General features: G+C 36.3%; 1 pseudogene; it reads right to left on the reverse strand.

Moving 5' to 3' along the window:
* Positions 1-19863: 19863 nt before the first annotated feature.
* LOC131419421 (suppressor of cytokine signaling 2-like) lies at positions 19864-20874 on the reverse strand (annotated as a pseudogene).
* Between the last annotated feature and the right edge of the window lie 4106 nt (positions 20875-24980).

Genomic DNA, 24980 nt, shown 5'->3' on the forward strand with positions numbered 1-24980 from the left:
GTGTGTAATAGTATCTTGTTGTGGCTTTAATGTGCATTTCCCTAAGAACTAATGATGTTGAATACTTTTTATGTACTTATTTGCCATCTATATATCTCCTGAGGTGAAGTGTCTATTCAAATCTTTTGCCCATCTTTTATTGGGTTTTTTGTTTTCTTATTACATGTTCAAAAAGTTTTTTATATAGTCAAGTCATTTATTAGATATGGGATTTGCAAAAATTTTCTCCTAGTCTATGGCTTCCCTTTTCATCTTCTTACAGTGTCTTTAAAGATTTTATTTATTTATTTTTTCCCCCCAAAGCCCCAGTAGATAGTTGTATGCCATAGCTGCACATCCTTCTAGTTGCTGTATGTGGGACTCGGCCTCAGGATGGATAGAGAAGTGGTGCCTCGGTGCGCGCCCGGGATCCGAACCCGGGCCACCAGCATCGGAGTGCGCTCACTTAACCACCAAGCCACGGGGCCGGCCCTATAGTGTCTTTGAAAGAGTAGCAGTTCTTAATTTTGATTAAATCCAATTTACCAATTTTTTTCCTTTCTGGATTGTGTTTTTGGTGTTATATTGAAGAATTATTTGCCTAATCTAAGTTCACAAAGATTTTCTTTTCAGTTTTCTCTTGGAATTTTTACAATTTAAAATTTTACATTTAGTTGTATGATTCATTTTAAACTACACATATAGTTTTTTTATATTTAAATTTTTATATAAGGTGTAATGAAAAAGTGTCTTTTTGCACATGGATATATAAATGTTCCAGTTCAAAAGACTTTTATCCCTCCATCTGATTGCCTTTGCACCTTTGTAAAAAATAATATGACCATATATGTATGGGTCTACTCCTGGACTCAATAATATTTTGAAATGAAGTATCTCCTACTTAAACCTGAGATATTGTATAAATATATAGCCCAGATTTCACTGTATGGCAGAGAAAATAAACCAAAAAAGGGCAACCTGTGGAACCTGAAACTTTCCATGGTCTCTAAGAGTAACGAGGAAACTATAGATTGTCTACGCAAAATCAGAAAGAGCCTTCCCCAGGCTAGAATATCTAGATTGGAGTACCAGTTCTGCTACTAACTCACTTCAAGAACTTTTGCAAGTTAGTTATAATGGTTACCTCCCACAGTATTGAGAAGGGTCAGGTACACAGTTTAGCACAGTACCAGAGACATAGTAAGTATACAAAAAATATACAGCGCAATGATTATTAAAATATAATCTCTAAGATCCATTCTAGCTCTAAATTAGGAATCCAACAAGGTGCAGGGGACTCAAGAGACCTAATTCCACTCCATAGTCTGATGCTGCCTAGCCATGTGATTAAGCAGTGAGATACAACTTTCTGAACCTCAATCTTCTTACATATAAAATGGGGTAATTATGCCCCATCAGCTAAGCCAACCATAAAGGTCCTCACAAAGACTAAATAAAATCTGTTTGTGAAAGTATTTTAAAAATGCATATTGTGCTAAAGGAATATAAAAGATCTTTATAATAATCCGACTACATGAAAACAGAAGGTGAAAGGGTGTTTGAAATAATATCTGGGTAACAATTTGTCTTACGTTTTGAAAAGTTTTAACTAAGTTACTTCTAACCACCTTATGAAGAAGGGTCCTAGATAGACTGTTTGATTTGGAAAAATGGAGACTAAATATCTGTGCCAGAACAACAAACTGAGATTGTGGTCTGCATAAAGGGGAAAGGAATAAGACACGATGGTGTGTAAAGAATGTACTGTTACAGGATAAACCGAAGCATATTGAAATTTTTTAAGTTTATTTGAGCAAACATCTGTTCAAATCAGGCAACGCCAATCTAGAAGTGGTTAGGAGTACTTCACTCACAGAAGATGGGGGAAAGACTTTTATAAAGAAGACACAGGAGCAAAGCAAGGAAATTATTTGATTGGCTGTAGCTTAAGTGGTTGCCTCATTTGGGAAAATCTAGGTGATTGTGATTGATTTTCCTTAGGTTTCAATTTCTTAACCTTGAGGCATTTACAGGCTTAGGTTTTGGTTTGCTTGCATGGTAGATGAAGCAGTTTTTTCATACTTTAAACAGGCAAGTACTAATTCCGACCAAAATGAAGCTACTGCTATAAATGCTGGGCAGAGAAAACAGTAAAATTCTGCTCTCAGAGTCCTCATGGACTAATTGTATAGATAGACAATTTCAATATGAGATCGTAGGAGGGGTATATATTATTTTCTCTGGAAGAAGGCACAAGAATGTAATGGCTGGAGAAAGCTTAGTGGGCACGTGATATTGTATAAACTGATTTAGTGATTCTCTAAGATTTTTGGATGAGGGCTTCTGAATGCAAAGCCTTGCTTAGAGAAAGGTAATTATTTTCTTTTAATGTAATAAGATTTGTCTTATATCATGACAAATATATGTTTATTTTTCTTAGTTATGAAATAAATATAAGCAAAAATAAGATAATCCAAATCATCCTAAACAATATAAAGATTTTATAAATATTTGAGTATCCTTCATATATCAATAATTATACAGGGCATAATGTTTTGTACTCTGCCTTTTTCATTTTAGAATATATGGTGATTCCTTCCACATTGGGTATTTTCGTATCATTGTAGAAGCCACTGTGCCTACAAAATTGCATTTTTTGTCTAGTTCAGTATTTACATATGATTTTACAGGAGCCCAACCTTTCTGGAACAAATCTTTACAGTTAAAGAAGTTTGCCAGTATTTCAGGAAAATTTCCATGAAGCAGTGTCTGCCTAAGGCAAATGTTTCCAGCCACAATAAACTACACAGCCACGAAAATATCAAGCACCTTCCAATGACTGCCTTTCAGCCTAATAAGGCAGGTACAAATCCTTTAACTACACAGTATTGGTTCATGGATGACCCATTCCTGGGAGGCCCAGTCGCTGGTTGTAATACTAATACGTGTAGGAAACAGGGAATGTTCATTTGTTCAACCATCAGTTTTTCATCTATTCATTCCTTCAACCATTCACTCATTTAGTCAACAAATATTTAAGAAGTGCTTTCCACAATTCTGGTTCTGTTAAAACATATCTTGGAGATTATTCTACGTTGATATATACAAAGCTAGCTCATTCTTTTTAGTATATACATGTTATTTCTTTTTAGAGCTGTGCTACAATCTTTTTAACTAGTCTCTGATTAGTAACTGTAGAACAGTCTGGAGGGTTGTTTACTATCTGTTTATTTTTTGTCTGAGCAGACAATTAAACTACATTTCCTGCATTCCCTTATGAACGTGTACAACCATGTGAGTGATATCTAGCTGATGGAATGTGGGCATTTGATATGTGGACTGCCCGTTTATGTCATTTTTCAGCTTTGTTGTTGAGTTTTTGGTCATTTTATCAGTGATTTGTAAGGGACTTTAAAACATCTCAATGTTCATACATGATAAAAATTAACCCCTTTCTCTTCATGTGCTGCAAATAGCTATCTCTAATTTTTTGTTCATTTTTTGACTTGGATTATAGCTTTATCTCAAAGAAATCTTTCAAATTGTTATCTAGTCAATTTTATATTTTTTCTTCCAAAGACTTTGGGTTAGATTTTCTTATAAATTTCTTGCCCTATTTTCTAATGATACTCTTGTGATTGTCAAATTTAAATTTAAAAGCTTAATGCATCAAAAGTGATTTTTAGGTAAATGTGAGCTAGGAGTATAGCTTAACCTTTTTTTTAACCAAAGGACTAATTATTTGTCCAAACGCCCCTCATTAAATATTCTCTTCTCTATTCATTTAAAATGCTTTCTTTATCATCTATTATATTTCCACATATATGTAGTCTGTTGACAGACTTCCTATTTTGTGTAATTGAATGACTGTCTTTCGATTCTTGGACCAGAACAAAATATTTAAATTTGTTACAGCCTTGTAACACACCAAAATATTGGTTAGGCTTTGATTCTCTCCATTCCCATTGTGCTGCCTTTTTCTATAGATTCTCATTTTTCCACCTACTTCTAAGAAAAAAATCAATTAGCATTTTTATTGTATTCATATTAAACTCATAGATTACTAAATTTATGTATTAATAGAGAACTGAAAGCTTTATATCATTAAGTCTTTTTTAGGAAAAACTTGTGTGTAAATTTATAATACATCAGTTCCCTTAAAATTCTGTTTCTAATTTTTTTAAATAGATTTTCATTTTTCTTTTCTAAGTGTACAATCATTTCACATACAAATAATGACAATTTTATCTTCTTTCCAATCTTTGAAATTATTTCTTCTTCTTGACAAGTGTCATTGACTACTCCTTTCTAGAACAAAGTTAAATAACGGTGAGCTAGAAGCCAACTTTTCCTTTTAGCAAAGGCAGATTTTCCTAATACCTAATTTTAGCAAGAGAGGATCTTTCTGTTTGATTCAAACGGTACTATATCCGGAAAATATTCTTCGAGTTGGTAATCTGGAGGCACCCATTCCTTAGGCTCAGGGTTAATGATGTTTTCTTTTTAGTTCTTTTTTATCCTTTTGTCACTTTTGGTTCCTTTTGATAGGTTTTGGGGAGAGAAAATATGTAAACATGCATTTACTCTTCACACTTCCTGAAGTCCAAGTCCCTTTGTAAATCTGTTTGAAGCGTTTTATTATTCCTGACATCTTTTACAAGAAATAATTAGATGGATAGCTCACAGATTGTTGTGTGATCCCAAACAGGAAGCACATTCGTGTTTAAAGCTGAAATCACCCACGTAATTATATTTATGTCAGTCTGCAAGCAGAGAGTTTCTTAATTATTATTATTGATGACTTCTACAGAGGATTTCCTGAGAAGCCCGCACATGTTCTGAATCAATTGCATTGTCTCCAGTTAGTCCCAAAGTACCATGACTGAACCCAAATCAGGGAGCCTAGGTAGAGGCTGACTTCACGGCTAATTAATCTCCTTCGGCGGAAGTCAAGTAACTCACACAGTGACAAGATGGAGAGGTGGTGTTTCAGGCAGCAGGAGCCTTGGGCACATGCTTTCTCCCTGTGAAAGAAGCAAAGAAGAGAGAACATAGACCCTGTGAACTTTCTGCCTCTTGGTGGGAAGGAAACTGGAGGCATTCGGTTGCTCTTACTAGAAAGATACCAAGATATCTGGCCCATGACCTCTGTGCCTGAGAAAAGCAACACAAAGGCCCATGTGGAACATGGGGCTGTCTGAATCTTGAGGGTTCCTGTGATAGAAAGTTGATTTAGGACCTGAAAACCAGGAAAAATCAAGTCTTGGTCTTAAGACCCAATAAACCAAGAACTTGTGCTAGATGAGCTGCGGGAGTTTAAAGGAACCAAGACACAGCTTCTTTTCTCATTGACTTTCCAGTTCAGTTCATGAAAAAAGATAGTTTGATTCAAGCCGAAGAGTTCCTGTTAAAGATTCCCTAAGGGACTCTGGACTCATCACAAGTGTATAGACATGAAAAAGACACGAGTATGTGAACCTGGACAGGACACAGAATAAGACATGTCTGTGTTAGAATCCAGAGAGGGAGATGGAAATGGTAATAGACACTTACAAAAACAGTGTAACGAGTACAAGGATTCAATGATCTTAGTGTGAAAACACGTAAGCCAGATAGCTGGGTTTAATGGAGTCATTAAATGTTTCACAAAAAGAGGTGGCACGTGGGATGCCTTGAAGGATGTGTAAGAGTTAGATAGGCATGGAGGGTCAAATGGATTTTCTAGATGGAGAGAACACAAACACAGTAATAAAAGGTAATGCTTATTAGGACCTTACTGCAGGCTAGCCACTATCTTAAGCATTTCGACATCATCCACACCACAGCCCAGCTGCAGAGTAATTTGAAGTCAACTGCAAGGAGTTCATCATGGTTACTGTGTGAAATGGGAGGTGGAGGGATAGATGCAGGAGATGAGGCAAAGATAGGTAGGATTCACATCGTCATCAAATATTTGGGTTGACACGCATGACAGTATACACACACAATAGCAGAGAATATGCATGGGGGTCAATGTAGTACTCCAATAATGCAGATGCTTACTCAGGAATTTTCTTATTTGTAAAATGGGAAAGATAATCACCTTTCCCTTGTCTACTTAATGAGATTATTTTGTGAATCAAAAATGAGCCTATAAACATTAAAGTACTTCATTAACTATCAGCTCCTATGCAAAGGTTGTTTCTTATGATTTGTAAAGGAGGACAAAGGGCAGGAAGAATTCATTTTCCTGGACGTGTAATAGCAAGTTATTTATAAGGGGAACTACAAGGTGTCCAGATACCCTGAGAAGTTGGTCTTATCCCCAAAAGATTGGCCGTAGCCTGGACTCCCTCTGAAGGGAAAAAGGGATGTTGGTCCTGTTCAGGTTTCAGGATCTTTCTTTCCAAAGATAGTGTAAGGAACTTACATGGTTCAGTCTGATTTCTTCTTTTAAATATAAATGAAGGGTAGGCAAGCAATGAATCTCTTTCAACTTGGAGAATAAAATCAGTACTCACAGGAAGAATTTCCAGCAAGCATATATAAGGCTTCTAGATACAATTCTGTTAATCAATTAACAAAATAGATTATCATGCCTCATATTGGTTTTGCAGTGTGTAGCTCACATAATTCTTCTCCAGACATTCTCCCCCTGGTCAATGGTCAAACTAACTTTTTTTTTTTTCTTGGTGAGGAAGATTATCCCTGCGCTAACATCTGTTGCCAATTCTCCTCTTTTTGCTGAGGAAGATTTGCCCATCTTCCTCTACTTTATATGTGGGACGCCTGCCACAGCATGGCTTGATAAGCAGTGCATAGGTCTGTGCCCCGGATCCAAACCTGAGAACCCTGGGCCATTGAAGCGGAGCATGCGAACTTAACCACTACACCACTGGGCTGGCCCTGATCAAACTAACGTTTACTGAGGGTCTATAATATGTGAAGTGTTATAGGTAAATTGTCTACAATTCATGCAACAACCCTGTCAAGAAGGTCACGTCCCTGGAAGGGAGCAGAGCTGGGATTCAAAGCCATGTCTGTTTAACTACAAAATCTATTTTCTTCATATTAAGCCACATTGTTTTGCAAACTTACAAAGACTGTGGTTCCAAAACAGGAGTCAAAATAACCAAGAATTTTATTCCCTTTCTGCTTCTTTCTAGGCAAGATTTTGAATGAGGCTATCCAGTGTCCTAGGTCTCAATTTTCTTATGTCTACAATGAGTGGATTGGCCATTCTTATCTTCAGTATTGCTTTTCATTCCAACAATCTATGAGCCCTTGGTTCGTATTATGTACATCAGTGCTGAAGGGATACAACTCTGCTCCCCACACCTTTCCGCCAGCAGGCCAATCAGCTGAATCAAGTCTGGCAACCAGTGAGGTGACCATGTCACAGCCAGGTCTCCTCAAAACCCAGAATGTGAACGTCAGCTAAGATTTTCCATATGTCCTCACCCACAAGGGATATGAGAAAAACAAACACAATCTAAGGAAAACCTCAGCACATTAACTCTGCACCTGATTGGGAAATGTACAGAGTTTTTAGATTCCTTTCAAATGAGACTGGGTGGCTGACAGCCAGAAAACTAAAATCTTAAGCAGACATAAGATGGAGAAGACAGACCTGGAAAAAGCTGGAGCAAAAATATTTGAAAATGAGAATTGGGAACAGCGTCTGAAGAAAAGATGAGACACACATATAAACTCTTTTGCACAAATAGGTATCTCATATAGAAAACCTAAGAATTGCTCATATTCAGGCAATGCCTCCTCTTCCAAAAAGTTCAAAAGGCAGACTTCAAATGCAACTTCAGTGAATTCTAATAAAGAAGGGATGTACTGACCTGGACTTCACTCCCCTCAGGGGCATTACTATCCAGAGGAAATGCTTTCAGCATGAATGTTCTGCATGCACTATATTGCAGTAAGATCCAGCATCGCTGTGCTCAGGAAGGGAAGCTCTTTTAGCAAAGACTTCTCAGAAAAGTTGTTTCTTTCCCTCCCATCCTCAAGTCATTTTCTCCCCAAAGTCAAATGATACGAAGAGCTCTTCTGCCTCATGACCCAAGCGGTGACCACTAAAAGGGGGAAAACTCATTTCAATGCATGTTGATGGAGAAATATCCTACCTCTCATAGAGTGTCATTCTCTCAACACGCTGTAATTGATGGTAGAAGTTAGGACAACTTGAGATTTAAAATTTTAAAGGTATATTACGGAGGAAGGGAAACACTAATTGAGCACCTGCTATACATCAAGCATCCTACAAGGTGTTTTCTTAAGTTATCATACAACTTTATGAGGTGGGTACTGGGTTCATGCTTTGTAGGTGAAGAACCCAAGGCTCTCAGAACTTCATGTGAGTAGTTCAAGTCTAAACCTTTTACGATAGCACCATCCTTACTGTTTAGTCCTGGGTTAGATCATAACTTAATCTCTCAATCTATGCTCAATAACTTATGCTTTGGCACTGGAATTACTAGCAGTTCCCTGAATTGGTCCTTCTCTCTCATGCTCTCAGGATCTTTGTAAATGTTTTTACCTTTAGTTGGACAGGCCCTTCCTGAATAGCTCCACCATCCCTCTCAATCCCTCTGGTGAACCTTCGCTGACTCCCCCAGAGGGACTTAGACTCTTCCTCCTCTATGCTCCCTCTTCGTGTATTCATCATACAAGACACAAAACAACATTGTCATTATCTGTTTTTGAATCCATAACCCAATAAGAACTACTCCTCCTTTGAGGGTAGGGTTGTGTTTTTTTATCCATAGCTCTGGGACACCTGGCATGAAGTAAACACTCATTGTAACTTTGTGACAGGGAGGAAGGGGGGGGTGGGAGGAGGAAAGGAGAGGGACAAAGGTTGGGAGGACAAAAAAAGAGGTGATGAGGGAAAATTGAGAGGAGAGACAGAGACAGAGAGGGAAAAAGGGAAAGAAGAGGAAGAGAGAAGGAGAAGAAAGAAGGGAAGGAGAAGAGAAGGAAAAAGAGAAGAAAAGGAAGGAGACGAGGGAAAGAAAGAGAGGCGGAGGGAAGGAAGGAAGTTATGTTATCTATTCAAACATAATAAATTATCCCGAAACTTAGTAGCTAAAACAATGAATATTTATTTTCTCACTGTCTGGTTCAGGAATTCAAAAGTGGCTTAGCTTGGTAGTCTTGGCTCAGAGTCTCTCATGATGTGTTAGTCAAAGTGTCCACTGGAAGTGTAGTCATTTGAAGGCTCAGCTGTGGTTGAAGGGTCCATTTCCAGGATGGCTCACGCCCATCACTAGCAAGTAGGTGTTGACTACCAGCAGGAGACCTCAGTTCTTCATCATATGGACCTCTCAACAGGGATACTTGAGAATCCTCATATATCGCTGGTGACTTCTCCACAAAGCAAGTGATCCAAGAGAAGAAGAAGGAAGCCACAAAGCCTTTTGTGACCCGGCGTTGGAACTCATATACCATCATTTCTATAATATCTTATTGGTTATAAAGATCAGCCCTATTCATCGTTGTGGGAAAATACTACACAAGGGCAGTAGGCAGGGATCATTGGGGACTGTCTTAGAAAAACGGTTAATTTAAATGTAGGTCTATATGACAGAGTCTGTGATCAGCCCAGAACGCTACAATGCCAACACAATAATATCCTTATAGTTCTTTTAAAAACATCAGGAGATGTAGGTATAGAAGAGGATCATGGTTTTTGAAGGAAAGTATAATATAAATTATAAAGAAATGGATAAATGAATGCTAAGCTTGTTGTAATGTCCCAAATAAACTAGGATTTATTCACCTGATCAATTCTTCTCTTTCCCAGAATAACTTCCAGACTCTCTTTATGGATGAAAAATCTTGCAATACCACTACAAAAAACTAGTATTGTGGAAAATAAAAATGCACATTCTTTGGAGCAGGCAATGCTAAACTTGACTCTTGATTCAGTGACCTATTGACTGAGTTATCAGGCTAAATTTCCTGAATTTCCCTCAGCCTCAGTCCTTTATAAATTGAGTCTAATATTGCCCATAGAGTAGTTTTGAGATTGTGCATCATAGCACCTGTTAAATGTCTTGACCTATTTCTGAAGTTTAAGAGGTGCTATTTGTTTCACTCTTTCCCCTTTTTCAGAAGAAAAAGGAAAACCAAATCCATACAGTTAGAGATCTTGTCAACCCCAGTGACAAACATCTAGATAGTTGAGAATATCTGGGTACTTAGGATCACATAAGTTGGAGCATTCAGAATAGTTACATTTATTTACATTTTTCAGGTGATTTTGGAATTTTTCAAGACAATCACATTTTTCATAATACCAAATCAGAAAAGATAGGAATGATATTAATAATGAAAAGCCAAGGCAAACCTGAGCTTGCGAGTTTCAGAGGCCTTAGTGATGATAGCATAGTGCTTCTTAATGCTGGCCTGCTCACATGAATACCACCTGGGGAGCTATTAAAAACACCTATGTATAAACCCCTTTCCAAGAAATTATCATTGGATTTTCCTTGGTCAAATCTCCCCAGATAATTTTAATGGTCAGCCAGCTGGAGAAGCACTGATTTAACACAACTATCTCAAAGAACACACAAGAACACTGAGGTCAGTGATCCCAAACTCTTCTCAATGCCACTCTCAAATTTATTTATTTTTTTAAATTATATGTGTTTGACCAACAATAATTGAAGTTATGCTAGAAACTAAATGCTGGCTAATATTAACAAATGTTTCTCAACATTTCATAGTTTACTAAAGGATGTTCAATTTCATTAATTCCCTTGATCTTCAAAACTAACTTTATAAGATAAATTAAAGAGATATTAACTCCTTCTTATGGTGAGCAACCTGAGGCTTAAGGAGACAAAGCAAATGTTGGCGTGAATGAAGCAAAAAAGCAACAGAAGCAGGACCCCAAAGCAAGTCTTCTAACTCCAAATTCTTTGTATCTCTGTTTATACACACACACACACCACAAACTCACACACGCACACAAGTGCTATTCAGTTTTGGTAATATATCGTCTCTCCCCTCTCACAAGTCCTGATGCAAAATGAAATGATGTGAGCTGCAGCAAGGAGAGGCCAAGACTTCCAAAGTCAAGGGCTGTACAATGGCTATTAAAGACTGGCCCCGTATTTGGGAAGTAATTTTCTTTATTTGAGCTTACTGTTAACTGTCCTGTAACCCAGAACCCTTTGCATCAGGTTTTGGGGAGAGAAGAATTCTGGCTGCACATTGGTTCATTCAGTCCCTGCAGCAAAGAGCACCAGATAATCCATGCTCAAAGGGATAATGTTCCTCTTTACCAGGACAAGGAACATAGGAGGAAGGAGTTAGGGACCTTGGGTGCTGTATTAGTGTCCTGTGGATAATACAACAAATTACTACAACCTTGATAGCTTGAAACAACAGAAATTTATTCTGGAAGCCAGAAGCCCAAAATTGAGGCGTTATTAGGACTGCACTCCCTCTGAAGTGTCTAGAAGAGAAGTCTTCCTCGCTTCTTCCAACTTCTGGTAGCTCCAGGCATTCCTTAGGTTGTAGCTACATTACTCTAATCTCTGCCTCCGTCTCATATGGCCTCCTTCTCTTTTCTGTCATTTCTTCTCCTCTTCTACCTCTTGTAAGGACACTTGCCATTGGATTTAGGGCCAACCCAGTTAATCCAGGGTAAATTCATCTCAAGATCTATCTACAAAGACACTTTTTCTAAATAAGGTCAGATTCACACATAAGGTCACCATTTGACCCACTACAGATGCATTTTATTATTATAAATTGCTTTTTCTGTTTTCTGCCTGGTTATTGCTGATATGTAGAAAAATTCTTAATTATTTGAAGATTTATTTGGACCTAGCTTTCTTTCTGAGCTCTTTTTAGTTCTTATTGTTTTTTAAATGATGCTTAGAATTTCTTGAGACAATCGCATCATCTGCATAAATGATAATTTTGTTCCCTCCTTTTCAATTCATAACTGCAATTGACATTCATGCTTTTGAGACACGGTTCTCAAAAAGCAAATTATCTTAAGAGCTAGCGTAGGAGTTATTGCTAATGGTTAAAGGAAATCAAATTTGCCGAGGCACAGGAACAAAGTAAGAATGTCAGGGTAATTCAGGTCACAGACTTAAAGAACCGTGATGTCTTCAAAATTATTTAATTTCTTCCCTTGATTTTGCCAGTGTATAGACCAAGGATCAGATACCTGAAGATACTTGCCCAAGGTCACTCTATAGAGAAAGAATTAACAACACAAAAAATAAATCTCCCCTCCTTTCAATCTATAATAGCCAAAATTATATTTTAAACATGAAGATGTGTAACCATATTACTCACTTAAAAATCTTCATTGACTGCCATTGTTTTTAAGACAAAGCCTAACATGGCCTGCGAAGCCCTGGGTGATCTAGTTCCTGCCTGTCCCTGCAGCCTCTCTTTATGTCTCTTTTGTAGGTTTTCACTCTGATCTGGACGCACTTTCCCAAATCTGCCAAGCTGATCTCAGGGCTTTCACATATACTTTTCTTTCTGGCTGGAGAAAGCTCCGTTTTCACACTCCTGCCCTTTTCCCTGGCTAACCCCTGTTCTCCGTTTAACTCTTATCGCCCTAAAGAAGATTGGTGTCACCTTCCACCCCAGATTAGATTCAAGCTCATGCTTTTGCTCTCATGGGAAATCTAAAGTTCATTCATATCGTGTATAACAGCAATTAATTAATCAATTAATTAATGTTTTATATATAATTTATTCATTCAATGTCTGTCTTTTCCACTAGTTTGTAAACTGCGTGAAAGCCAAAACCAAAACTTATTCATTATTCATTATTATATCGTACACTTTGCACAGTATTCACATGAGTATTCCGCTCATAGTATTCATTTAATTTTAAAAACTGTTGAATGAATGAAATATTTGTATTTATGCTTGTTCTATGACACCATAGCCTTTAATTCTTCAGTCCTTCAAAATACTTTATTTGCTTCTTTTTCTGCTATTGCTGTGTATTTCCGAAGCCCATTTTTTCTCATTTCTAACCTCCTAAAGCAGTGGTTATTTTAGAAAAACATAATGTCTAAATAGCATCAAATAATAATTTTAAACAATTTAAAGTGTTAGAAAGATTGTGTAAAAGATAGTGTGGGCACAATCTATTCTGATTCAGAATATCTCTCAAGTGGTCCTTTTCTGGTGAGCTTTGTTTATGCTATATTAAGAATAATAAACAATAGTTAGCGTGTATGAAATGTCTCCTGTATGAGAGGCATTTATTCTCAACTTTCACTTCCTTCCCAGGAATCTCATCTTTCTTGAGTATAACATAAATTAAGGAACCATACAACGTAATTCCTTCCATAGTGTTGAAAAGTTTTGCAGAGCATAAGCCATCTTCTAAAACACCTAAAGCATAAAGGTTCCCAAAATTAGAATATTCAGCCGTCCTACAATTAGCCCAATTACATATTATTCTTGTTTCCTATTTATGCACGTAAAAACTGATAATAAAATACAACAAATCAATTTTTCATGAAAGCAATAGAGCACAGTAATTATTTCACTAAGATCCTACCAATTATTTTCAGAAAGTATAGAAAATGGCTGTGTTCTCAGCACCTCTCACATAGTATTAAGTCTCAGGCACAAATTGCATGGCATGAAGGAAAACAAGAGCTCATCCTAACCATCAGGTTTTTATCCTCTTGCAAAGAGTGTAAAATGTACCCATGATGAGTTCCTGGGGGTGAAATCACTCTTTCTTTCTGTTGGTAACTTTTTAAACTGTACGGTGATTACTAAGTAGCACCAGATTTCCAACCCTAAAAAGTTATGTACAGTGCTTCTTTTTTGTGAACTTATTATATAACCAAATGATCATATGGGATACATTAAGAAGTAGGAACAATAATTCCTCATTATGCTGTATTGGTCATGTTCCACATGGAGGGAGTCTCCTTTTTAATTCTAAATGCATAATATAAAAGAGGGAAAGATAAAATGGAATACAGTCTATTCAGTGGACCCAGATGGGGAGGGAACAAAAACTATGTCATTTGGTCAAGATTAAAGAAAGGAACTGGATGTAACCTGGATCTGACAGGTGGACACCTGAAAGCTGCCTGCACACACATAGAAGACCGTCATGTTGAAGAGGATTAGGCTCTTTGTTTCCAATGCCTGATTGGAGAAAAGGACCCAACAGAAGAAGCTGTAGAAACACAAACTTCAGTTTTATTTGAGGAAAAGTATTTTTTTTTTATTGATGTTTTAATGGTTTCTAACATTGTCAAATTTTGGGTTGAGGAAAAGTATTTTTAAAGGCAATGCTGTTAAAGATTCAATAGGTGACTCAAAAGGATGGAGATAGGACTCCCCAGCACTGGCAGAGACTGACAGTGTAAGCAGCCCTTTGCTGGAACTTTCTAAGAGGATATGTGAGTGTCCTACAGAAGGATGGCCTATATCAGTGATTTTCAAACCATAGCTTGTCAGATCAAGTAATAACATATAAAGAGACATGCACTAGGTCTCTTGTTTTTATTTGCTTGTGTGAATCTTTCCCATTACTTATAAATTTTCAGAGTAGTGTTTGTGTTCAAGTAACTGTCTATGGTCACCACTGAGATTTGTTGGTTTTGTTTGTGTTTGTTTTGGTTTTTAGTGTCATTTGCAACTTGTAGATTGTGATGTATTTGATGTGTTTTAATGCATTGAAGTGATTTTTCTTTTTGATTCCCAAATGTCCTATCTTAGGCCAGTGAGAGCTCCTTCGAACAGTGTCCTCTGTCCTTTTAATGTGACACCATTAGTCTCTGAGTGCTTCTTTACTCTGACACAGGTGTCCCAGGTTCATCTGCTATGTTCCCTGACTCAGATTGGAATCAGCCGTTTCTCCAGGGAGCCCTGGTTCCTTTTAGCCAGGAAGGGATTTAGAGGAGCAGAGCAGATCCATCTATACATGCTTTACGTATAGGACTATGAGTAAGCATTCGTTTGAAAATAAAGCAAAACTTTGCCATAAAAATGTTTTAAAAAATAGTTATCTAAATAATTTTTAAATCCCTTCTTCTTTGAGTGCCTCTAAATACAATTAATTCCTGAAATAGGAATTCAGCATTTTGCTGGACACAGAATTCTTTTGGACCTAGAATGTTGGTTACAGGAGTTCCATCTAGCAATAGTTTGCTATATAATACTCGGGAAAAATTCTCAGTTGCTAAACAAATTTTTTTAAAACATTGAATATCTGTGGATTTGGGGCAAGATTGAAATAGCTAAGTTATTTCTTTTGGCTAACACAGTTCTAGTTGCTTTTTAAAAAACATTTTCATTATAATATAGTTCATACAAGCATAGAATTACATAAAATAATAAAATAATATCTATGGAGCCAGCACCAAAATTTTAATATTTTGCCATATTTGTTTAAATTTTTTTAAAGTTATAAAACATAGCAGATGGACTTGACTTCCCAGGGTACTCCCTACTTCATGCCTTCCCCAACAGAGCAGAGTTAATCATTATCCTCAATTTTGTGTTTCCCATTCCTACAACTTTTTTTAATACTGATCTTATGTATCTGAAATTATTTTGCATATTTTAAACTATATTTACATTGTATCATATGGTACATATTATTCTTCAGTTTGTTTTTGCTTTTTTCTGGATGAACATTGCTTTTGAAACATAGCCTGCAAATGCATGTAGTTCTTTTTTATTTGTGTTAACTGCTGTATTGTATTCCATTCCGTGAAAATACCACAATTTATAACAGCAATATTAATAGTGTCACATTGAAGACTATTTAGGCTGTTTTCAACTTGCATCATTACAAACACTGCTATAACACACATGCTTAAACATGGGTCCCTGTGCAACTGTGGTGAGCTTCTTGAGGTTACATACATAGGAGAGAAATTCTTGGGTTACATGACACACACATCCTCAACTTTACTGGATAGTACAGAATTGTTTCCATATCAGTTATACCATTTTTCACTCCCACCAAAGATGGATGAGTTCCACACAATGACATCCTTACCAATATTTGCTCTTTTAATACTTTTAAAATATTGTAATTCACATGGGTATAAAATATATTCATTGTAAGTTATCTGATTACTATCAAAGTGGAGGATATTTCATATGTTTATTATGTACTCAGATTTGTTTGTCTGTGTCTGGTTCATATCCTTTGCACTTTTTCCTATTTGTTTTGATCTTACTGATTTGTAGATGTCCATACTTCATACTAATCATTCGTTGGTTTTGTTTCCCAATCGATTATATTGGCAAATAGGAATGCTATTGCTTTTTTACATGACTGTCATGTACTTAGAAAACTCTTTGATATTTCTTACTATTTCTAACAATTATTTACACATTTTGTTATATTTACTTTATGCTGACAGTTATATTATCTTCAGTTTAGGACAGTTTTTGTCTTTTCCTTTCTAATTCATGTACCTCTTTGTAAAATTGTCTTATTGAACAGTCAGGAAATGTAAGTAGAAAGTTGAAAATAATTGGAAACAATGAGCACCCCAAACATAACAGGCATGTCCTTTTTTATTGTTTCCTTGTTTTCTATCTAATGCATCTTTACCATTTTATTATATTACTATCATTCTTAAATTTTCTTTAAATTTACTCTGTTTATCCAATATCCACAAATATTTGATTTAAATCTTCATTATTTATATTTGATCCTTCTAGTTTATAAGTAAATGTCTCTAGGCTATAAATTTACCACTAAGTACAACCTTAGCTATGTGTTATATTATACTTTTATTGACATTCCGTTCTGCCTTGTTTGCATGGTGGTGTATGATGTCTTGAATCAAATTTTTTCATATACACGTATTTGTTTATAGGGTCTATTTTGATCTATTTGACTATCTTCAGGCATGTCACGTTGATTTATTTACTATAGCTTCACAATAAATTTTGATATCATTTAGGAAAATTCCCACAAACTTGTTCATTTGCAAAATTATGTTAACTACTCATGGCTCATTTATGTATACTTTAAAATCAACATATCAGATTCCATAGAAAAATTTATTTTGGGATTCATTTGCAAAATCAATTCAGAGCAAATGACATGTTTATGGTATTTCTTCCTATCCACTAATAGGGTATATTTCTCAATTGACTTAGGTTTAACATTGTTTAGAAAATGTTAAAATTAAGTTTCCCAATAAATATCATGTATATCTTTTGTTGGGGTCATTCTTTGGTCCTGGTATTTTTTGATGCTTTTATAATAGTATATACTATTTATATTTTATTTTTGAACAGTCTGTGGCTGGTGTTTAAAAATATAATTGCATTTTGCTTGTTGATAATCCATATAGAAAGTTTGCTAAACATTCTTAATGTTTTTGGAATTTAGTATAACCTAGATGTTGTAGATAGACAATCATTATTTACATATAAATCAGTTTTGTTTTTTCATTTCTTCTTTTATACTACTATGACTTTTTTCACTGTCTAGACTAAGACAAAAGTTAAATTGGTTAAAAATTGGAATGATAGAAATACTTGTCTATTTTCTAACATTTAAGAATCTGGTTCTAATGTTTCACTGTTAAATATTACCTGTGCTGTAGAGTTATGGTATATGTTCTTTGTCAGGTAAAACAATTCTTTTATTTTAAATAAAAAGCAATTTTATCTTAAATTTTTTATTTTGTTATCTATGTAGATTATTATACTTTCTCTTTCTTCATTAGTTTGTCAATAGATTTTTTAATATTAAGCTATCCTTCAATTCCTGGGAAATATGTATTTTCTTTGATATTTTTGATATTTTTATATCTATGATTACAGTGAAATTCTCCCATATTGACCTTGTTCATTCTTTCTTGTACTCATTTGATAACTAAGTTATATTGGTGACACAAACAAGGATATCTTGTGTAATAATCTGTATAAGATTAGAATTATCTAACTGTTGCAATTTGTGCACGTGTGTGTGTGAACTCACTTGGAACCCATCTAGTGTTCTCCTTTGGGAAAATTTTAAATTAATCATTTAATTTCTTGAATGGCTACTGGGATATTTATACTTTTCTTTTATTCTTGATTCAATTTTGGTAATTTATATTTCTGGAAAATGGTCTTGCTTTCTGTTTTCTCAACATCTTGGATGTCATTTGTTGTCTTTTAGTATTTTGGAAAATTCTTGGCCATTGTGTCTTCACATATTTAGTTTTTCGCTGCTCTCTCTCTTCTTCTGGGAATTACTCATATGTTAGACCATTTTATATTGTCCTACAGCTTTTGGAATCTCTTTCCTATTTTTTTATTTACTTTTTTTCTCTTTGCATTTATGTTTAGATTGAACTATCTTCAAAATATTCATGTAAGGAATGTGCTTTGCAAGGATGTATTTCTTTGCTCTATTGATGTTAGGCTTTAGGCTTGGACATACACCTCATTTTGGCAATAGAATTCGAGTGGAAGTGTCAGTTACCAGTTCTGAGCCTAAACCTTAAGAGACATACACTGTTTCTGCTTGTCCATTTGGGGCTATGAAAACAACATACCCTGGGGAAGACTGGTGTTGAACTCGATCCATGGTTTGGAGACAAGTCCATATAATCCCAACCTGGATCATCCAATAGCCAGCTGTCCTGCACTTATATTAGCTGGAAATAATGCTTGTTGCTGTATGACACAAAAATTTTTAGTAGTTTCCTATTTAGAATTATGTGAAAATCACTAACTGATACATTGGATCATAGGTTATGTCTTTGTTCAACTTTAGTAATTACTGCTAAAAGATTTTCCAGTTCTCGTATAAATTTATAGATCTACCAGCAGTGTAACTGCTTGACATTTTTGCTGAAACTTGGAGTTGTCAGTCACATTAATTTTAGTCTTTCTGGTGACTGAAACGACTACCTTTTTATTAAACACACAAAATTTGAGAGTACTTATGTAATTTATTTTTAAGTCGATTTTTAAATTTTAATATATTCAAACAAAATAAAAACATCAGTAAATAAACATTTTGAAAATCAGGCAGGTATCACTCTACATCTGGAAGAAAATTAAGTCAAGTATTCTTCGTGGTAGAAGGGAGACAACAGCTGGTGTCCATCGTAAATAATTCAAAGACAACTTGGAAATTTCTAAAGTTCTTTCCAAAAATCCAGTGGCAAGAGGTTGGGACACACCTACTTCCACAGGGTCCAGTGTCACTATTACATGGGTTTTATTAATTGTGATTAAGCTGCAACTGTGCAGTATGACATTCTTGTCTTTAGCCTTAAAGGAAAAGAGAAAGTCTTTTTGTTGCACCAGTTTGAAATAACTCTGAAACAAGGCTCCCTTTAAGTGCATTATTATAGTAGCTATGCTCATGAGAGAGTTCATTACTATAGTAAAAAGACAAAAAAATACAAGATTCATGGTCACCTTATTTGGTTGATTTGGTTAATTGGATAAAATGAGGGATAAATACAAGCATGATCTGTTTAACAAAACTACTAGATACACAAGAATGCAAAATATAAATTTTTGCATCTTTGCATCTGATCACCAAGCTTATAAAATTGAAGTTAAGCTTATGTTAACTCAGTTCCTTACACATCTTCAGTGCTCATATGAAGAGCACTTTACCTATTACTAGAGCTAGGACATTTGATCAAATGGAAAGATGCCCCACAAAGGCAAGTAATTCTGATAATGAACTCCCACAGCCTTTACTAGGGTCTGCCTTAAGAAGGGAAACACCATTGGTGAAAATCTTTGGGGTAAGTTAAGTACCTAGTTACCACTTCATGCACTTAAGAATTAGATCGACTTCAGCTGTTGTTGGAAAGAATTCCAGCACAGTCACTCAAGTTTTGGTTCTCTTTTACATTCAGAGATACACTACATGAGGCATGTTTAGAAAAAAAGTAACACTTATACCTGGAATTTATATTCTTCCAAGTAACCTATTGATCTTATAGATAAAGGCAGTCCCGAGAAGGTAAAGGTACATTTGTTAATGGTGAGCGCTATGGACTAAAATGTGTCCTAACCCAAATCCATAAGTTGAAACTCTAAACCCCAATCTGGAGGTATCTGGAGGTAGAGTCTTTAGGAGGCTATTAAGGTTAAATGAGATCATAAGGGTGGAGCCCTAATCTGATAGGACTGTGGCCTTATAAGAAGAGGAAGAGAGAGAGGTCCACCTACAGCTCTATCTCTCCATGTGAGGACTTGGGGAGAAGGTATGTGTCTACAAACCAGAAAGAGAATTCTCACCAGAAACCGTACTCTGCCAGACCTTGATCTTGGACTTTCCAGCCCCCAGAACTGAAAGAAAGATAAGTTTCTCTTGTTTAAGCCACCTAGACTATGGGATTTTGTTATGGTAGCCCAAGCTGACTGATACAGTGAGTCTACAGAGATGCTGCAGAGATGATGCTGATGTGTAGAGCAGTTTGGCCAGGTAAAGGTAAACAGTGTTGTTCTGTGGGGCTTCCAGCTCATCAACTTATCCTTGCACATCTGAACATAGCATCAGATCAGAGGCAGCATGCTGTTAGATTGTTTAAACTTGGACTTGACAAATATGATTAGAGTCCAATCCGAATTTCCCATCTTGGTATGACATTTTCAAATTAGTTAGTCCAGCTGATGTTTTGATATTTTCAACAGGTAGTCTGAAGGTGGACTACCTCTAGTCAAGCAAGCTCCTTCTGATGACTCTTTTAATTTCCCTTTGGCTTCATTAACAGTCATACTGCTCCAGTAGTATTCTGTTTGAGCCCCGCAGGGTCTTTCCCAGATGCACCGCCTCCTGAGACCACTCCTCAGCTGACCCCAGGTGCCTCATCACCTCTAGGTCCCTTCTATGCCATTCCTAGAGACCTCCAGGCACAGCAGGATTATGGGAGAAGCGTCACCTTGGCAAAGACAGGTGTCCATGGAGCTAGGGTCAGAGAGGGGCACATATCCTTCTTGCAAGTTAGTGGGAACCCTGCAGTGTGTCCAAAATGGTGGTGGAGGGGAAGGGATGGTGAGCTACTGGTTCTTCCTCTTCAGGTCCGGTTGGACTGATGGTAAATTCTCCCCACAGGCACAGTCACCCAGAATTCACCTGCCTCCAGCCTCCATCCGAGTACCTCTGGTCTGGGGGCTGCAGATGTAAGGGATCCTAAGACTGTACACCTCTGGGCCTGGTGTCCACCTTCTGCAGCCTGGGCACCGCAGGTGACCGCAAGCTAGCAGGCTCATGCTTCAGGGGAAAGCCCAAGGCCCAGGAGCCATGGCCATGACCTATGGAATTGATTTTTAATTACATTTATCGATGCTGCCAGTTTTGGCATTGTTTCTTGAATTCCATGATTTACTTCTGAATTCACATTTTTTCTAGCTGAAATATCTCTCTTTTAATCGTTATATAATAATCTATGATCAAGAAGCTCTCTTGGTTTTTATCTGAAAACACGTTTTATTTCTCCCTGATTATTTATCAAGGGTAAGAAAATCTTGATTGAAGTAATTTTGATATGCTATCCTGCCAGACTATAAGGAGAGGTTAACATCAATTCTAATGATATACATTTCCTAAAAGAATTAACAAAGGTACAAACAACAAGCATTTAAAAAGGTCAATGTTTGACACTGGTTGCTTCTTTTATCCAAGAATTTTGAACCCTAATCAGGAAAGGCTGCCATTAGTAGGGGTATATTAATTCAACAAATACTTGATGTCACATAACCAGGCTTGATACCAAAGGCGAGACAGAGTAAGATTATCCTAGGCCCAAAGAGAACACATTATCTGGGGATACAAAAGGTAGTACACATGTCAGAACAGGTGGAGGTCATCTACCTAGGGCAGTCAGCAAGTCAGTTGTGCCAGGGGAACACTGATCTCCTACTTACAGCATGTGAGATCTTGGATGAGTTACTTAACCTCACTGAGATGCTGCTTTGTATTTTAATGATGGATGAATATATTGTTCACTTCATAGGATTGATATGATAATTAAATTAAATGGGATAAAATCCTTGGCTTGACATATGTACTTTGCCAACAGCAGTTTTCTTGAGCTGGACATTCAATAGGCAGATGATAAATAGGAAGAAACCCCAAGAAAGGAATCTTGGCTTGAAATATACCAGGATCAGTCACCAACTGTTAATGAGTGCTGCCAGTTTTCCTACCAATTTTCCGCACTATTAGTGGTAAATTTGCAAGGTTTTATCCATCAGATATACCCCAAATTGTATTTACTTTAGTTTCTATTTCTTTAATTACAAAAGTGTTCTACCCTCTTTGCATTAATATATTCAACCTTTTTTTTTTTTTTCTGGTAACTGCATCTTTTTATCTTTGGCCTACTTTTTTTCTATTTGGGTGTTGGTCTTTTAATTTTTGATTTGTCACACTTATTGTATGTTATGTAAATTAGCTTGAACATGTTTGATAAAGGTAGATTATGGAAAGGCAGATAAATAAAGATAGTTCAATAAAAGTGGACAAATGGCAAGTCATGCTAAAAATAATTTTTATGGATGAAGATGCTAAAAGTTAGATAGTTAAATAACTCACTGAATTTCCACACTGGTTAGCTAACTAGGATTTTAATCTAGGCCTGATTGACTAAAAAGCCCATGATTGGAAAGATTAAATTTGTTTTCCTACATACCAAGAAACAGAAATCAACAGTATCCTCTGTGAGTATGTGTGTGTTTATCACCATTAAAGGAATCCTGGTTTACCGTTCATGCAGGATTCATATTCCAGCCATTCATATATTAGTAATAGGAATTTGGGTGAGGTATTTAAACTTTATAAGCTTCACTTTCTTCACCTATAAAAGGGGGATAATAATAATTACTTACCTTTCAGTACCTAGTTTTTCTTATCCGGATGATTCTCATACAGATTAAATGTTGGAAAGATTATGTGTTCTCAGCTCAAAGGAAAATGAAATGTGATGATATATGTAAATCAGAAGTCCCTAAAAGTTCATTGGACCCATTCTCTTTTCTCTTTGTCTTGGCTTGCAGAGTGATTCTTTAATTAAACATTAGTTGGAGGACAGAGAAGTTTTCGTTAGCTTCCTCAACTCACACAGCAGCCTAATCCAGTCTCTACCTAAAATATGGGTGGAATTTGCAAAAGTTCCTGGATGGATGTTCCTCCTGGGGAGAATTTATGACAACTTTTCCAAAACTAAAGCTTCAAATCTTTATTATATTCTGTTAATGACTCAGTGGACTTTTGGCAGAAAGGACAAGTTTCCTTTGGTTCAAACACTTCTATAGAGGGTTCTGATTAATCTATCCAATGGTCTAAAATCAAAATAACATATGCAATCCTTGGCTGAAAAAGCTCACTCGTGGTGTTATAACAATAATTCCTCTCCTTGTTTTTATATAACCTTTTGGAAATATTCCTGTTGGAGCCAAAATTGCTATATTTTGGAAACTTGGCCTATGGATGGATGATGGCTGAAGTATTCCATTTATTTTCCTTTCAGGGGGTAGGTACTAGAACAGGCAGAATGGTTGTTAGGCTATTTCTTAAAGAAAATTTTGTAGGGCAATCCAATTTAATGTGGAATAAAGCCCTTTTCTCTGACTTCCATGTCATAATATATATTCATTTCAAGAGGTTTTTCCTGACCACCCAATTTAAAGTAGCTCATACCCCCAGCAGTCAACTTTCTGTAAAGGGCCAGATAGTAAATATTGTAGGCTTTGCGAACTATATGGTCTCTGTTGTAACTATTGAGCTCTGCCACCGTGACATGAAAGCAGCCATAGGCAAGACGTAAACAAATGAGCATGGCAGTGATCCAATAAAACTTTATTTATAGACACAAATTTGAATTTCCTATAACTTTCATATGTCACAAAATATTATTGTACTTTTGATATTTTTCCAACAAATGAAAAGAAGTAAAAACCATTCTGAGCTCACAGACCCTACTAAACCAGGTGGTGGGCTGGATTTGGCCAGCCTTCTATTGTTTGACCCTTTGTTCTATAATATTATTTAGTTTGTTTCTTTACATCACTTCTTATTTTTTTAAAAATCTACTTATGTGTTTATATTGTGTCTACACTGTCTTGTGCTGGAATCCAATCTCCGTCCCTGTGAAAGCAAAGATGTTATGTGTCCTGGGTCCTGAGCACAGCACCGCAGACATTCAGTAAATACGTGTTGCGTGTATAAATCTGCAGCTTTCTGGCAAATCAGTTCCTCTACATGAAGGAATTAGTTTAACGTGTATAGCATATTGAATTCTTTAAGTGATTTATACTTTTTTTCAAATAAATTTTACATATACCATAGGATTTCATGGCAAAGAGACAGTATAGAAAAGTGTTTTAAGCTTTGGACTTATGAAGACCAGGCTGCTCCATCAATTAGTGTTTGTGATGTTGACTAAGTTATTAAACCTGTCTCAGTTTTCTTAACTTCAGAATGAGGATAGTTATATTACCTATTTTATAAGATTGATGGTGGGGTTTCTGGTTGAACTTCCATCTTCCTCTCCAAACCCATTCCCAATGCTTCTCCACCCTGTTCTGTACTTTCACAGGTCTACACGTAAGGAGCACATCAGTGGTATACCTTGTCCTCTGGATCCCAATTGGGTTTTGCCAATTGTGGGAGGGAGAAGAATTAGCTAAGAATATTTATTCTCTTAGCTTGCTCCTGGGTTTCAGGACTGGCTATGTTCCTGGAAGAAAAGTGTCAGCTCACAGAATTACAGTTTTATGGATGTTCTGTAATGCACCTAATCAGTCCCCCTGTTAGTGTAAGAACAATCCTGTTATTAGCTCCAGAGTGCTGCACTATACCCCATGGGTTCTCTATACCCAAAATATTAAAAATAGTCTCTTTATGTAAGTCTCAAATAATCCTAAATTCCTTCTGGGACCCTGAACTGATCCTAAAATGCTTGAGAATAAATGGTAGCTCAGATTGGAACTATTCTTAGAAATCTGGTTGCCTTCTTTGAAATTATATGAAAATAATGAATGATTCCTCTTGATTCACGTTTCTCTAG

The sequence above is a fragment of the Diceros bicornis genome, chromosome 21, assembly GCF_020826845.1.
Source record: "Diceros bicornis minor isolate mBicDic1 chromosome 21, mDicBic1.mat.cur, whole genome shotgun sequence".
Classification (NCBI taxonomy): Eukaryota; Metazoa; Chordata; class Mammalia; order Perissodactyla; family Rhinocerotidae; genus Diceros; species Diceros bicornis.